This window comes from Scyliorhinus canicula, chromosome 9, assembly GCF_902713615.1.
Source record: "Scyliorhinus canicula chromosome 9, sScyCan1.1, whole genome shotgun sequence".
NCBI classification, from domain to species: Eukaryota; Metazoa; Chordata; class Chondrichthyes; order Carcharhiniformes; family Scyliorhinidae; genus Scyliorhinus; species Scyliorhinus canicula.
In genome coordinates this window covers 18,477,922-18,492,216 of record NC_052154.1, presented here as the reverse complement: position 1 = coordinate 18,492,216, position 14,295 = coordinate 18,477,922, and positions in this window count along the sequence as shown.

Genomic DNA, 14,295 nt, shown 5'->3' with positions numbered 1-14,295 from the left:
TTCCGTCCATGCTGCTTTGTGGGTCCGAAATGTAGAGGAGCAGATCATCTGCATAGAGTGAGACTCTGTGCTCTCTGCCTCCCCTTCAGATCCCCCTCCAATTTTTTGCTGCCCTGAGCGCGATTGCTAGCGGTTCGATTGCTAGTGTGAACAGCAGCGGGGACAGTGGGCATCCTTGTCTGGTGCCCCTGTGCAGCTGGAAGTATGGGGCGTTGGTATTGTTGGTCCGTACACTTGCCATGGGAGCGTTGTATAGGAGCTTTACCCAACCCTGTTCCAAGCCCGAACCGCTCCAGTACCTCTATGAGGTATTTCCATTCGACTCTGTTGAAGACCTTTTCTGCGCCCAGGGAGACGATCACCTCTTGTGTTCTCCCCGGAGGGGGTCATTATCATGTTCAGCAGGCGCCTGATGTTCGCGGTAAGCTGTCTACCTTTGACGAAGCCCGTCTGGTCCTCTGTGACCACCTCAGGTACACAGTCTTCTAGCCTTTTGGCTAGGATTTTGGCCAGTATTTTGGCATCTGCGTTCAGCAGAGATATGGGTCTGTATAACCCACATTCCGTTGGGTCTTTGTCTTTCTTAGATATCAGCGAGATTGAGGCCTGTGCTAACGTGGGTGGCAGTGTGCCCCTAGCTAGCGAGTCTGTGAACATCTCCCGCAGGTGCGGGGCCAGCGCTGTCGCGAATTGTTTGTAGAAGTCCGCCGGGAATCCGTCCGGTCCCGGCGCCTTCCCCGTCTGAATGGAGCTAATGCTGTCCATGATCTCTCCCAGTGCTAGTGGTGCTTCCAGGTCCCGTTTTCTGCCGTCTCCCACGACTGGTATGTCCAGTCCACCAAGGAACCGGTTCATCCCAGCCTTCCCCGTTGGGGGCTCTGAGGTGTACAGCTCTTGGTAGAAGGCCTTGAAGGTTTTGTTAATCCTCTCTGGTTCTGTTTCCAACGTGCCTCTGGTACCTCTGATTTCCGCAATTTCTCTGGTGGCTGCCTGCTTTCTCAGCTGGTGTGCCAACAGGCGGCTGGCTTTGTCTCCGTGTTCGTACAGGGTCCCGCGCGCCTGGCGGAGTTGGTGTACTGCTTTCCTGTTGGAGAGCGGGTCAAAGTTCCTTTGTAGTTCTTTTCTCTCCGCCAGGAGCTCTACGGTCGGGGCCTCGGAGTATTTACGGTCTACCTCCAGTATGGAGTCGACCAGCTTATGCCTCGCCACCCTTTCCTCCCTATCTCTTTGCGCTTTGAAGGCAATGATTTCCCCTCTTAGTGCGGCCTTAAGCGCTTCCCAGAACGTGGAGGATGAGACGTCCCCGTTTTGGTTGTTCTCTGTGTACTCTGCTATGGCCTGCGCTATCCTTTCGCTGAAGGCCTTGTCAGCTAGTAAGGCACCGTCCAACCTCCATGTGGGGCGCTGGGCCCTTCCCGTCTCTAGCCGCACGTCGGAGCGTCGTCTGATATCACAATTGCGGAGTATTCCACTTTGTCTATCCCTGGAAGCACCGTTTTCCCCACCACAAAGAAGTCAATTCTGGTGTACACGTTGTGTACTGGGGAGAAGAAGGAGAATTCTTTCTCCCCCGGGTGGGCGAACCTCCAGGGGTCCACTGCTCCCATCTGCTCCATAAAGTGACCGAGTTCCCTTGCCATGCTTGAGGTTTTCCCCGTTTTGGGGTTTGATCTTTCCGTCTTTGGATCCTGTACACAGTTGAAGTCCCCCCCCATGATTAGTCGATGCGTCGCTATGTCCGGGCTTTCTGCCATGGTCTTTTTGATGAAACTCGTGTCGTCCCAGTTGGGCGCGTACACGTTGACTAGAACTACCGGCGCCCCATCCAGGGCCCCGCTGACCATGACATACCGCCCCCCTGGGTCTGTAACCGTCTTTGTCGCCCTAAACATTGTCCGCTTGCCGATCAGGATCACCACCCCCCTGGCCCTTGTCCCATAGCAGGAATGGTAGGTTTGTCCCACCCAGCCCTTTCTTACCCGCAGTTGGCCCTGCTCCCTCAGGTGCGTCTCTTGGAGGAAGACTATGTCGGCCCTCATGTTTCTGAGGTGGGTGAGAACTCTAGATCTCTTCACTGGGCCGTTAAGTCCCCTTACGTTCCAGGTGATTATCCTGGTGGGGGGCTTCTGCCCCCTCGTTCCTGTGGCATTAACCATATTCATCTGGTGGACGCGCCCCTGCCTTCCGGGGTTTCCCTTTGTTAGGGGGCCGTCCAGGATGGCCGCTATCACTGCTCTCCCCATGCGGTCGGGTCTCTGCGCTCCGGGGTTTCCCCTTGTCCCGGGGGCACCCGCCATGGCCGTCCACTGTGTGTCCGCCACGCGGGTAGTCCCCTGCACTCTGGGGGCCCCCTTCGCCCACAGACCGTACTTGCAGCGGTTCCTCGTTTCGAGCCCTTGGTTGTGGCACTTTGTAGCCCTGTTCCTTTTCTGGCCTCTTTTGTCCCTTTGTCCCTGCATTTCCCCTCCCCGGTCTCTCGCTCCCTGTGTGCCCCCTCCCCCCCCCCCCCCCCCCCCCGCGGTCTCTCCCTTTTCCCTCCTCCCCTGTATACCCCTCCTTTGCCCCTCTGTCCCCTATTCCTGTCCCCGTTTGCTCTCCCGACTTTGATGGGTGATCCCCCCTCCCTCCCCTGCCTAGCGCCTTCCCCCCTGTTGGGGGTGCGCTGCGGCCCTGCTTTGTTGCGTGCCCCCGGCGCTAGCTTTCCTGCTAGTACGGTGCCTCCCCTTTCGGGGGTTGTTGTCTCGCTTCTCCCCTGCCTGGCCTCTACGGTTTTCTGCCCGCTCTTCCCCCATCCGACCCTGCACCCCTCTCGCCTGCTCTCCCTTCTCCAATACTCTTGTTCCCTCGTGCTGGGGCCTGGTCTCCCACCTGGAGCGGTCCCTTGGGCAGTGGGTTGTTTTTTGTTCTGGGTGTTCCTGCTGGGGGGGGGGGGCTGGCATTCCCTCGCCCCTCTCCACCCCCCCGTCGGCGTGTCATTGCCTCTTGCCAGGGGCCTCTCGACCCTACCCTCCCTTGTATTTTTCCAGCCCGTGCTCCTCGACGAACATATTCGCCTCAGCAGGGGCTGTAAAGAAATATTCACTGTTTCGGTATGTGACCCAGAGTTTCGCTGGGTACGGAATACCAAAACGCACTCTGCTCCTGTAGAGAGCTGCTTTCGCTCTGTTGAACTCAGCCCGTCTCTTAGTTATGTCTGCTCCAAGATATTCATAGATTCGGATGGCGTGCCCTTCCCATTTGCAGGCTCTATTTTCCTTGGCCCAACGCAGGATTGTCTCCTTATCCCGGTACCGGTGCAGTTTGGCTATGACTGCTCTCGGTTGTTCCCCTGCCTTGGGCTTCGGGCGCAGCGACCGATGTGCTCTGTCCATTTCCGGTGGGATGTGGAAAGTGTTCCTCCCCACTAAGTTGCCCAGCATCTCAGCCACGTATGCTGTGGGGTTTCCACCCTCGGTCCCCTCTGGCAGGCCCACTATCTAACATTTTGCCTTCTCGAGCTGTTTTCCTCGTCATCTACCCTGCCCTTCAGGCTCCCGTGTTGCACCCAGTCTCGCCACTGCCCTCTCCAGGGCCGTGACCCGGTCGCTCATGTCGGTTGCTGCTTTCTCCAGCTCCTTAATGGTTGCCTCATGGGCTTCCAGTTTCTCTCCTTGGGCATCCACTTTCTCCTCAAATCTGGTCAGAGCCTGTTGCACCCCTGACTTGGCCCTGGCCACTGCTGCCTGTGCTGCGGCCTCTGCGTCTGCTTTCACCTCTGCCTTGATTGCCTGCAGCTGCTCCCTCAGCACCTCAGTAACGGCTGCCTTCCAATTCCAGCCCCCCTCTAGCCCCAGGGGAGAGGGCAACTGTCTGTCCAGCTCTTTTTGATACATCCGTCCCGCCGCTTCGTGTGCTGATTCGCTCGCCTGAGCTGGCTTGCCCCTTGCCCCATCTGCGTCTGGTGCCCCCTCTCCCTTGGCTCCCTTCTGGCGTTTCTCCCCCTTCCCTTTCATCTTTTCTTCTCCCCTTGTTTTTCTTTTCCCCCCTTTTCCGCACCCTATTTTTATTTTTATACTTTTTATTTTTTTTGTCTCTTCCTTCACCCCCCCTCTTCCCTTCTTTCCTTAACCACTTAATTTTATTTATTTATTTATTAATTATTTTCTCCCCCCCCCCCCCCTCCCCCTTTTATGCAACTCCTCTCAGGTGGGCTTACTTTTGATGGGAGAAAGTGTAAAAAGAGAGAAAATAGTGTATATACCCCTCCCCCCTCTCTAACAGTTTTCTTTTGCTTTTTTAAATATAAGTCCTTTTTTTCTTCCCCCTTCCTTTCTCCTCACTCACCCAGGAGAGGGAGAGAGCGAGAGGCTTTTGCCCAGTCTCTTTGTCCTTTCCTCGTGGTGGCCGCTGCCGGTTTTTGGGGGGGGGGGGGGGGGGGGGGGGGGGGTTGGGTCGGTTCCCGCTGCTCGGTCCCCACTGCTCCGGGAGTGGGGGGTTGGGTCGGTCCCCGCTGCTCGGTCCCCGCTGCTCCGGGAGGGGGGGGGGGGGGGGGGGTTGGGTCGGTCCCCGCTGCTCGTCCCCGCTGCTCCGGGAGGGGAGGGGGGGATTGGGTCGGTCCCCGCTGCACCGTTCAGACTGCCGCACTTCGCACCCCGTGTCCTCCCGGTGGGGGTGGTTAGGTTGCTGGTCGCTGCTGCCGGCTGGGCCCCGCTTTGGTCCTGGCCGCTGCCGCACCGCTCCTGGCCTGCGTTGGGGGGGGGGGGGGGGGGGGGGGACCTGCCGCCGAACCGCTCCTGCTGCCGCCGCTGAGGATCCTCCACCGACAGGTTTGTTGGGGGGGAGGGGGGGGCGTCGCGTCCCTTCCCTGCTCTTTGCCGCTGCGGAGAGAAAGGCCCCGACTTCGTTACCCTGCGGGAGCCCCTCTCCGTGCGACCGCTCCGCTTGCCGACTAGAAGTGTTCCCCCAGCTTCTGTGTATTTGAAACACAGGTAGCTAGACCTGATTGAAACCCCCCTTGTTTGAATTCTAATGGCCCATTTCCCCAGAACAATAGGACTGCATTCAAGAAACCGATACAGCCACAGATCAGCGACACTCCCTTTGCTCAGAGAGCCCAACGGCCAAGGTCAATGACCGCTAAGGACCCAAGCAGCCACCAAGGCACCCGCCCCTTTATTGGCCGAAATCGAGGGCAGTGATCAGAGCCCTGTCAAACTATTGGGTCCAAGATCAAAGACCGCCCCAAAGAGCGCGAAATCCCAGAGGGATAAAAGGGGACACAGCCATGTGTTCTGTCTCTTTTGGACCTGGCCTGTGCCAGCCTCCTTTGAATCCGACCTGTGCCAGCCCAACTGCAGCATAGCGACCAGACAGCCAAGTTCAAGACCAACAATCGCTACCTGAGGGACGAGACCAGCACAGGCAGAGCCACTTCTTCAAACCAGTCACGTGAGATCAAGATAAAGGCCTTATCCACTTGCACAGTGCTGGTCGCCTGAAGATAATTATAGGTTATTGTAGTTTATATGTGTAGTTTAACTTGTAGTATATTGTGCTTGCATGTCAAAGTAACCCTTGTGTGTAAATAAACCATCATTAAACTTGAACTGACTAACTGGCTGTGTGGTCATTTGACCGATATACGGGAAAGTCTTGTGGTTCAGTCAGAGAAACAGAAACACCCACAGTATTGGCGATGCTGTTGGGACATAACATCATATCATAAAAGAGCCTCAGTATCACATTGGCGACTCTAAAAAGCAACATTATTGGTGACGCTCGTGGGATAGTATTCCCTTAAATTGGCAACACATGCCAAACCCATGGATGATTGGGCACAGGTCCATTACCCTGCTAAATCCAACAGCGTAGTGCCCATTTTATACCATGAAATAAGCGCCACAATATTGAATTTATGCTCTAAAGTTTCTTAAGATTACCAGAGTGCCATCACTCTTTCTACTATTTATTTAACAAGCATGGCCACAAGGTAATTGTACTGAAAACTCTGCAGGAATTATGAAACAAATTTGCCTCGATCTATCTGAATATATATTTTAATATCGGAAGGGGGTGGGGGGGGAACAAGGTTCCTGTGGCAGGGTCGGGGGGGGGGGGGGGGGGGGGGGGGGGGAAGTTGGAAAGATATTTTAAGATCATTTGCAATGAAGCTTCCTCTCCTGTTGGAACAGAAAATGCCGATCTGTATCCAGTTTACAAATGATGTTTGTTCTGATGCTTGACCAGAAGTGCAATTATGACAGGTAGACGCGTAAACACTACAGTAATACTACTTTAAATTAATCTATGAACTTTCCATTTGAGCAGCTCAAAAAACAGATCTTTATGTGTTGGAGCTACTGAATTCGATTAAACTTACAGTGTCAATTTCAGCAAACTAGATATGGAGGGAAAGAGTTATAATTCCTGTAAATACAGCCATATAAACGTAGCGTTCTGTCTGTCCTTCATTCGGGGGAAGGAGGCAACTTGCCAGGACTGCTGGTTTAAAATTACTAAGTAATTGAATTTCCCTGTTTTTTGTACTAAGAATTCCAGGATTTCTTTTTACCAGTGTTTTGGGGATCGCATTCCACAATTCTGCCCTTATTGCTTGCCACGAAAACAAGTCAGTAACTAATTTTGGTCAAAATAAACTGCAGTGCCATATGCATCAAATGTACTGAATTGGAACTAATAGGATCTTGCAGCACCTTCAGCCTCATGTCTACATCGGCCCTCTTCTTTTGCCAATAATTTTGAATTTATGACCTCGGAGGAAATAGTATCACCCCGCCTGCTCTTTCAAAAGCCCACACCATTTCCCCTCATCATTCTCTACAGAGAACAATTCCAACTTTGCAATCTCTCCACATAACTCAACTCCCTCATCCCAGAACCATCCTGGTAATCCTTCCCTGTACCCCCTCCAGGATCTTGACATCATTCCTTAAATGTGGTGTCGAGAATTGAATACAATTCCCCGGTAATAACCTAACCAATAATTTGGAAGCGTTCAGCATGACTCCCTTGTTCTTGCATGCAGTGTCTCTATTTACAAAGCCTTCTTAACCAGCTTATTAACTTGCCTGACCACCTTCAAACATCTGTGAATAAGCACCAGCAGATCTTCTTTCCTTGCACCTCTCTCAAAATAGTGCTATTTAGATTATACTGCCTCTCCATATTGTTTCTCTCAAAGTGCATTGCTTCACACATAGAAATCAGAGAATCTCCACAGTGCGGAAGAAGGCCACTCGGCCCATCAAGTCAGTACAGGCCCACTGAAAGAGCACTCTACCCAGGTTCACTTGCTGCCCTATCCATGTAACCCCACCTAACCTTTGGATGCTAAGGGCAATTTATCATGGCCAATCCACCTAACCTGCACATCTTTGGACTGTGGGAGGAAACCGGAGCACACGGAGGAAGCCCACGCAGACACAGGGACAAGGTGCAAACTCCACAGAGACAGTCACCTGTCAGAATCGAACTCAGGTCCTTGGCGCTGTGGGGCAGCAGTGCTAACCGTTGTGCCACCATGCCACCCATGCATTAAATTGCATCTGCCATGTGTCACCAATCCATTCCACGAATCTGCCAAAATCCTTCTGAAATCTGTTATCAGGCTCACTATTTACTGTATTGCCAAGATGTGTGTTGACCCCAAACTTTGAAATTGTACTTGTTATATCACTGTCATAGTAATTAATAAATGACAAGGAACTCAATTGTCCTAATACTGACCCCTGGGGGAAACACACTGTATATTGGCTGTGATATTATGGATGGTAGTATTTCCCACACCGCCACCCAAAGAGTTGGTAGATAATTCATCCATCCCCTCTCCACTGATCGCAGCAGCCCCACAGCCATTGAACACAGTAATTGGTTGGGTTTGCGATTTCCGTCTGGCTGGCAGTTCTGTAGCTCCAGCAGCGCCAACAGTAGCAGTGGCCAGATCTGGAACTACAACCAGCCCCCAGAAGGAAGTTGGGGGGGGGTGGTCTTGATGTTAAGGCCAGTGGTGGTATGAGGTTGAGGGACAGAGAGCACTCACAGAGGGCAAATCTTGGGGTTGGGGAGGGGTGGGTGCCCAATGTGGAAAGGGAGCCCTTGAGGGATGCGCCCACTTACTGCCTGAGAGTTGAGCAGGGTGAAGTGCCAGGCTTACCCCCAGGAGTTCCTCCTGTCCAAAAAACGGCAGCAGCTCCCCAGAAAAAAAGGGGGAAGGAATCCAAGATGGCGGCCGGTGGAGCACCAGAGGAGTGGAAGCAGTGGGCCCAGGAGCAGCAATCTGCTCTCCTGCGCTGTTTTGCAGATTTCAAGGCTGAGGTGCTGAACTCTCTGCAGGAAACGAGATTCAGACGACCCAGGGTGCTGCCATAAAGGCGTTGCAGACGCAGGCCACTGAACGAGAGGAGGAGGCCATGGTTCTCGTGAGTAAGGTGGAGGGGCACGAGGCACTCCACAAGAAGTGGCAGGACCGCTTCGAGGAGCTTGATCACCGCATGAGACGGAAAAATCTGAGGATCTTGGGTCTTGCGGAGGGGCTGGAGGGGTCGGATCTGACAACCTACGTGGCTACGATGCTGAACTCGCTAGTGGGGGCCGGATCTTTCCATCTGCCCCTGGAGCTGGAGGGAGCCCACAGGGTACTGGCCAGGAGGCCTAAGGAGAATGAACCCCGCGTGCGGTGCTGGTGAGGTTCCACCGGTTCAGTGATCGGGAGTGCGTGCTGCGCTGGGCCAAGAAGGTGAAGAGCAGCAACTGGGAGAATGGGGTAGTACGGATCTACCAGGATTGGAGTGCGGAGGTGGCTAAGCGGCGGTCCGGGTTTAATCAGACGAAAGAGGTGCTCTACAAGAAGAAGATAAAGTTCGGAATGTTGCAGCCTGCGCGCCTGTGGGTAACTTATTTGGACCGGCATTATTATTTTGATTCCCCGGAGGAGGCGTGGGCCTTCGTGCGGACGGAAAAACTGGACTCGAACTAGGGGTTGGGAGTTGCGGGGTCGGTTGTAATACTTTATTGCTGGTTTCTGCTGTTGCTGTGTTCTCTTTTTCTGTACTTTTGTAATTTTGATATGGTTATTTATTGGGGTGTTCTGTTTTTTGTTGTGGGGCATTGTTTGAGTTTTGTATCTTGCGGGGAGGGTTGGGGGGGTTTGTTGTATTCTATATCGGGTTGGGGGTATGGAGTGGGGCTGGTATTTGGGAGCTGCGTCCGAAGGGTGTGGTGGGGCAGTGCGAAAGCGTGGGCTTTCCTCTGGTTTCCCGTGTTGCGGGGCTGGGGGGTGGAGACGATGATGGGGGGGGGGGGGGCGGGGCCTTAACTGGTTCTTCCCCGCGCTGGAGCGGTGCCTGGAGGAGGGATAGGATGGGGGATGATCCCACTCTGGGAGGGGTCAGGTTTTTTGGCGGGAGTTTCCGGGGTCAGCAGAAGTTAGCTGACCCACGGAAGTACAATGGAGGACGGTTCGCGGCTAGGAGGGTTCCTAGCCTGGGGGGGGGAATACCAGGTTGCTGCTGGCAGGGTCAGGAAGGAGCTGGTGGTGGCCGGGGGGACAGAGGTGAGGTGTTGTCGCTGTGGGGACTGGGTCGGGCGGGGGGTGCTGGCCTGGGGCTGGCAGTCGACGGGCTATGGCTAGTCGACGGGGGAGAGGGGGCGGGACGCCATCTGATCCAGTTGGTCACCTGGAATGCGAGAGGATTGAATGGGCCGGTGAAGCAGTCGAGGGTACTTGCTCATCTGAGGGGGCTAAAGGCAGATGTGGCAATGCTTCAGGAGACCCACCTGAAGGTGGTGGACCAGGTCCGTCTGAGGAAGGGGTGGGTGGGGCAGGTTTTCCACTCTGGGTTGGATGTGGAGAAAAATGTGTCGTTTGAGGCATCTGAGGTGGTGGCGGATAAGGGGGGGTAGGTATGTTATGGTTAGGGGCAGGCTACAAGGAGAGAAGGTGGTACTTGCTAGTGTGTATGCCCCAAATTGGGACGATGCGGGCTTTATGAGGAGTATGCTGGGACGGGTCCCGGATCTAGAGGCGGGAGGTCTAATTATGGGGGGGGGGGGGGGGGGGGGGGGGGGGGCTTCAATACGGTGTTGGATCCTTCACTAGATCGGTCCAGCTCTAGGACGGGTAGGAGGCCGGCTGCGGCCAAGGTACTGAGAGGGTTTATGGACCAGATGGGAGGGGTGGATCCATGGAGGTTTCTGAGGCCGAGGGCATGGGAGTATTCTTTCTTCTCCCACGTACATAGGGTCTATTCTCGGATAGATTTCTTCATGGTGAGTAGGGGACTGATTCCGAGAGTGGAGGAGGCCGAATATTCGGCCATTGCAATCTCCGACCACGCTCCGCATTGGATAGAGTTGGAGATGGGGGAGGTGCGGGACCAGCGCCCGTTGTGGCGGTTAGATGTGGGGTTGTTGGTGGAGGAGGAGGTGTGTAGGAGGGTCAGGGCAAGTATTGAGGGGTACCTCGAGGTGAACGATACGGGGGAGGTCCAGGTGGGGATGGTCTGGGAAGCCCTGAAGGCAGTGATTCGTGGGGAGCTGATATCCATCCGGGCACAAGGAGAGGAGCGAGAGGAGTGAGAGGGATAGACTGGTGGGAAAGATGCTGGAGGTAGACAGGAGGTACGCAGAGGCACCAGAGGAGGGACTGTTGGGGGAAAGGCGCAGCCTACAGGCTAAATTTGATTTGCTGACCACTAGAAAGGCGGAGGCACAGTGGAGGAAGGCACAAGGGGCAGTGTACGAACATGGTGAAAAGGCGAGTAGGATGCTGGCTCATCAGCTTCGCATGTGGGGTGCAGCTAAGGAAATTGCTGGAGTGAGAGACAAGAGTGGGAATGTGGTGCGGAAGGGGGTAGAGGTGAATGAGGTCTTCAAGGACTTTTACGGGGAACTGTACCGGTCGGAGCCAACGGTGGACGGGAGGGAAATGGAGAGGTTCCTCGACGGGCTTTCTTTCCTGAAGGTGCAGGAGGAGCAGGTGGAGGGGTTGGGGGCGCCGACTGAGCTGGAGGAGCTAGTTAAGGGGATCGGGCAGATGCAGTCAGGGAAGGCGCCGGGGTCGGATGGGTTCCCGGTGCAATTTTATAAAACGTTTGTGGACCTAGTGGGCCCCTTGCTGGTGCGGACACTTAATGAAGCGTGGGAAGGGGGGACTTTGCCCCCGACGATGTTGCGGGCGCTGATTTCGTTAATCTTAAAAAGGGACAAGGACCCCCAGCAGTGTGGTTCATACAGGCCCATATCTCTCCTCAATGGTGCTGGCAAAAATTCTGGCCACCATAATAGACGACTGTGTGCCAGGGGTTGTACACGAGGACCAGACAGGGTTTGTGAAGGGAAGGCAGCTGAACTTGAATGTGCGGAGATTGTTGAATGTCATCATGATGCCGGCGATTGAGGGGGAGGCTGAGATAGTGGTGGCACTGGATGCAGAGAAGGCCTTCGATAGTGTGGAGTGGGGGTACTTATGGGAGGTGTTGGGGAGGTTTGGATTTGGTGAAGGGTTTATTAGATGGGTGAGGCTGCTATATGAGGCCCTGATGGCGTGTGTGGCCACGAATGGGAGGAGGTCGGAGTACTTCCGGCTTTACCGAGGAACCAGGCAGGGTTGCCCCCTGGCCCCCTTGTTGTTTACATTGGCATTCGAGCCGTTGGCGATGGTGTTGAGGGATTCAGGGAGGTGGAGAGGTTTGGTGCGAGGTGGGGAGGAACATAGAACATAGAACATAGAACAGTACAGCACAGAACAGGCCCTTCGGCCCTCGATGTTGTGCTGAGAAATGATCACCCTACTCAAACCCACGTATCCACCCTATACCCGTAACCCAACAACCACCCCCCCCCCCCCCCCCCCACCTTACTTTAACATCGGGTGTCGTTGTATGCCGATGACCTGTTACTGTATGTGGCGGACCCGGTGGGAGGGATGCCGGGTGTGATGGAGCTGCTAGCTGAGTTTGGGACCTTTTCAGGCTATAAACTAAATTTAGGCAAGAGTGAGGTGTTTGTGGTGCACCCTGGAGACCAGGAGGAAGGAATTGGAAGGCTCCCGCTTAGGAGGGCAGGGGACAGATGGTGTCATGCGGGGTGCAGGTGGCCAGGGACTTGGGGACTCTTCACAAGCATAATTTCACCAGGCTTGTGGATCAGATGGAGGAGGAGTTTAATGACATGCTGCCATTGTCGTTGGCGGGGAGGGTGCAGTCCGTCAAAATGATGGTGCTTCTGAGGTTCTTGTTCCTCTTTCAGTGCCTGCCCATCTTCATCCCCAGGGCCTTCTTTAGGAGAGTGACTAGCAGTATTTTGAGCTTTGTGTGGGCACATGGGACTCCGAGAGTGAAGAGGGTTTTCCTGGAGCGAGGGAGGGATAGAGGCGGGCTGGCGCTGCCCAACCTTTTGGGGTACTATTGGGCGGCCAATGTGTCAATGGTGCGTAAATGGGTGATGGAGGGTGGGGGGGGGGGGGGGGTGGGGCGGCGGGGAAAAGAATGGAGATGGTGTCATGTAGAGGTACGAACCTGGGTGCCTTGGCAACGGCGCCGTTGCCGCTCTCTCCTAAGAGGTATACCACGAGCCCAGTGGTGGCGGCGACCCTAAGAATCTGGGGACAATGGAGACGGCATAGGGGGGAAACAGGGGGCTCGATGGAGGCTCCATTGGGTGGAAATCATCGGTTCATCCCGGGGAACAATGATGGGGGATTTAGGGGGTGGCAAAGGGTGGGCATCAGTAAATTGAGGGACCTGTTTATTGGCAGGAGGTTTGCGGGCCTGGGGGAACTGGAAGATAAATTTGGACTCCCCCAAGGGAACATGTTCAGATACTTGCAGGTAAAGGCGTTTGCTAGGCGACAGGTAGAGGAGTTCCCTTTGCTGCCCTCGCGGGGGGCGATGGGCAGAGTGCTTTCGGGGGTGTGGGTCGGAGAGGGGAAGGTGTCTTTCATTTATAAGGTAATGCAGGAGGTGGAGGAGTCATCAGTGGAGGAGCTGAAGGCTAAATGGGAGGGGGAACTTGGGGAGCAGATAGAGGACGGGACTTGGGCGGATGCGTTGGAGAGAGTCAACTCTTCCTCTTCATGTGCGAGGCTTAGTCTCATCCAATTTAAGGTGCTGCACCGGGCCCACATGTCCGGGACTAGAATGAGTAGGTTCTTTGGAGGTGAGGACAGGTGCACCAGGTGTTCGGGGAGTCCAGCGAATCATGCCCATATGTTCTGGGCATGCCCAGCACTGGAAGAATTCTGGAAGGGGGGTGGCGGGGATGGTGTCAAGGGTGGTTGAATCCAGGGTCAAACCAGGGTGGGGACTCGCGATTTTTGGAGTTGCGGTGGAGCCGGGAGTGCAGGAGGCGAAAGAGGCCGGTGTCCTGGCCTTTGCGTCCCTAGTAGCCCGGCGGAGGATCTTGCTGCAGTGGAAGGATGTGAGGCCCCCAAGTGTGGAGACCTGGATCAGTGACATGGCGGGATTTATAAAATTGGAGAGGATCAAATTTGCCCTGAGAGGATCAATACAAGGGTTCTATAAACGGTGGCAGCCTTTTCTGGACTTCCTGGCTCAAAGATAGGTATCAATAGCAGCAGCAACCTGGGGGGGGGGGGGGTGTTCCTTATTATAGTTTCTATTTTTTTTTTCTCTCTACGGTTATGTAACTTAACATTGTGTTAATTTAAGTTGTTGTTAATTTTTGTGTTGTTCATTGAGGAGGGGCGAATGTTTATGATTGCTATCATTATTGTTGGTATTTTATTATGGGTCGATGTTGTTGTATAAATTCAAAATTTTTCAATTAAAATTATTTTTTAATAAAAGGAGTTCCTCCTGTCCGTCTGGAAATGGAGGCTGGATGGGAAGCGATATTTTAAGTGACCATCAATTATCCACTCAAAGGTCTCAATTGGGGCAAGAATGGACAGGTCACACTGGACCATGCCAACTCCACCCCCCAATAAAACTGTGCACAGATCAGGGCAGGTGACAAGGTGGCAGAAAGGCCACCTGGGGATTCTGACATCCCCCCCCCCCCCCCCCCCCCCCCCCCCCCACATCACTCCAACTACAAACCCAATGGCGGATGGTAAAATTCTGCCCACACCGGTCAAGGAAACATCTATTCTCCATCCTTTAGTTTTGTTACCATCATCCCTTTAATACCATATACTTCTAATTTCTGAGTGAATCTGTTCTGAGGTACTTTATCAGGGTTTTTTAAAAGTCGATATTTACATCTACTGCAGTACATGATCAACCCTCTCTGTTACTTCATCAAAGAACTCAATCAGGTTTGTCAGACACAATTTGT